Source organism: Anastrepha obliqua, chromosome 1, assembly GCF_027943255.1.
Source record: "Anastrepha obliqua isolate idAnaObli1 chromosome 1, idAnaObli1_1.0, whole genome shotgun sequence".
NCBI classification, from domain to species: domain Eukaryota; kingdom Metazoa; phylum Arthropoda; class Insecta; order Diptera; family Tephritidae; genus Anastrepha; species Anastrepha obliqua.
The window spans coordinates 111,975,351-111,978,202 of NC_072892.1; positions in this window are offsets into that span (position 1 = coordinate 111,975,351).

Sequence of the window (2,852 nt, forward strand, 5' to 3'; positions counted from 1 at the left end):
GGACCATTGTTTCAGAACAGAACCAAATCGACCTTAAGCGAGAGTTTATGCGCCTTAGCGATTCAATTTTAAATGTGATATCTTAAGGGTATTTGCACCATTTTTTGTATTCCAACAAAAGTCGTCCCAAAATATTTAAAAAATATTGAATAAAACCACATTTAACTTAGATGCCTGTGACAAAATTTTACGGCATTTCGTTGAATATTTTAACTCATTTCATCCTGAAGTCCGACTCTTTCATGTTTTTTGAGAGCTTCACAAAAAATGGACTTAGAAGGTCGTAAAGGGGCTAAAGGTTCAATAAAGTACTTTGGCGGAATATTCGAAAGTTGTCCCGGAAGACACCTAGCAATAAATAGTTATAAATAAACACTAAATTTAAAATCTACTTCGGTCCATGCGCAGTGAAACTGCGAGCAGTGGTTCATTTAACCCTTAATACCTAACCATTTCATATTTCTAACGAATTGAAGTAACTTAACGCCTTATTCCATTCTAAAGCACTTGAGTTTTGAGATCTTTTAGAGAGAGGATTTTTAGAGATGCATATTTCCTTGAAACAAACACAATTCAATGCGTTGTCATTTTGGGAGTCATGACCGTTATACATTCCGAGTGTATTTCTTCCATGGAAAAGCTTCTCAAAAAAAATGTCTGTCCTTCGGAGTCAGTTTAAAACTGTAGGTCAGTTTATTTGCGGGACAACATCAAGACGTACACCGCAAATAAGAGAAGGAGCTCGGTCATGGACCTAACAGAAGTGTACGCGCCAATTATTTATTTATTTTTTAATACATACGGAGGTTTGTCAGAAAACCTGCCGCTGTTAGGAAACATTTTTTACTATCTTTAGGTGTTTGACGCACCAACCCATTTGGCTAAGGAGGGAGATTAAAAAATAATTTGATTAAAAATAATTGAAGAATTGTTTCGCGTGATAACAGCATATCAATTTTATACCACAACTAATTTTTTCTTTATAGTAATGGTTGGTTTTGGGTAGTAACACTTCACGTTTAAGGATCAAAAAAGCTTATTATGGTCCACTAATTCGACCTGTACTTAAAAATAAACTGCAGGCATTTCCATTAAGATTATTTTGTGAGATAGGTTAAAACAGAAGAAAATAAGCAACGGAATTGGGATAATCAATAGTCGTAATAAATTAGTTAGGTCAGGTGAAGTAAACTTAATCCGAAAACTTGTCACTCACGTTGCCACAATGGAGATCTAGGTTTTAGATCTTATTCGTGGGACCCTGCCACAAGCCTTAGTGGGTTGCTGGTCATGAGATGCGCTTTATCTATCAAAACTACTTAGATTAGGTATAACTGAAATGATTGCCCAGAAAGAAGGCACACTTAAAGGAAAATCAAATGCATTCTTTGATATCAAGACTACTTGATCGCAATCTGCAAAAAACTGAGCACAGGAACACAGGAGGTGCTTCAGAGTGCGCTTAACACTGCCTTTGTTACAGATTAGGTTTACATCTCTATATACCAGTCGCATATTTGAAACGTGAGTTGGTATATGGCAGTGTACTTCAGTAGGTACTCCAACCAGTAGTCTTCAACTTATCTTTGGCAATGCTAAAAGATAGTAGCAGGCTTTATAGACTTAATAGCTCCTTGAAATGAGGTGCATAATTAAATTCAAATACTCTGCACTTCTTTAGACGAAAAGAGGTAAATTATCTTAGCTGCGAATTTTTTCACTATTATATGACATTTCTGTTGAGAGCCGTATTTTGGTAAAAAAAATAGTGATACTTGATACTTTTTACTTTTTTCGTTACATATTTTAACAACACCAAGGTGCGTCTTTTGAAGTAGGTACCCTTTATAAGTATTTTCATCCCAGTAGTGCATATTACAAAGCTCTGTATTTGTAGCACCAGGAGATGAATAACGGCATTCGATTGTGAATGAAACTAAAATGAAACTGAAATTCGTTAAGAAACGTAAGAACCTTGTTTTCTTCTATTCGATCTGAGACGCGTAGTGGCCCGTTTGAGCGCATAGCACATCAAAGACTACGGACTTTTACTTCCTAAATACCAGAGCAATCGCTTCAAAACTATACATTTTTCTTAAAAAAAACAAAAACATAGAACATTAAAAAGTCTAATTGTTACTGAATCTTGGACTGAAGAAAATCACAACCTCATTGGTTGCAGTGTCAATTTAAATGCAATAGTAAAAACTTTTTCTGGCGCTTACAATCAGCGTCGCCATCATGGCAAGCAATAAAGCAGGTTCCTCAGCATCTCCTTCGCACACATTTTACTGCGTTCTACCAGCAGCGATTAGGTAGCCACGCTCTTCATTAAAATCCAGCTCTGCCGCCGTCACCACCAAGTCGACAATTCCGAGTGACCAAGCTATCACCAGCGGCGAGGGGTTTAAACGAGCCAAAGTCCAGCTCCGTGCTGGATTAAATTCCACAAACTCATTCTGGTGTGTGTGTGTATATATATATAAATATCTACTGCTGCTACAACAAAGTCTATGACTATTCTAGCCTTTGAAGATATACAATGTTGCTCCACTTTGTTCTTGCAGCTGCTCCGTAAAAGGAGCGCGTGTTGTCGCATTCCAAAGCATTAATTTATTTAACAATTTTCTATTTCCAAGGTTCTTTGTTTTGTGCATTTTTTCTGCCATCATTCTTAATTTTTCTGCACTTCTATTTATTTCAATCACTGCATTCTTTTCTTGGGCCTTTATCTGTTTTTGGACTTGGCTTTAACACCAAAGTGTTGCCTTGGTGAATTTCTAGCGTAATTGGTGGCAACGAAATCGGTGGCTGCTCTGCACAAATGTGCCACATTAAGTATTTGTGGACAC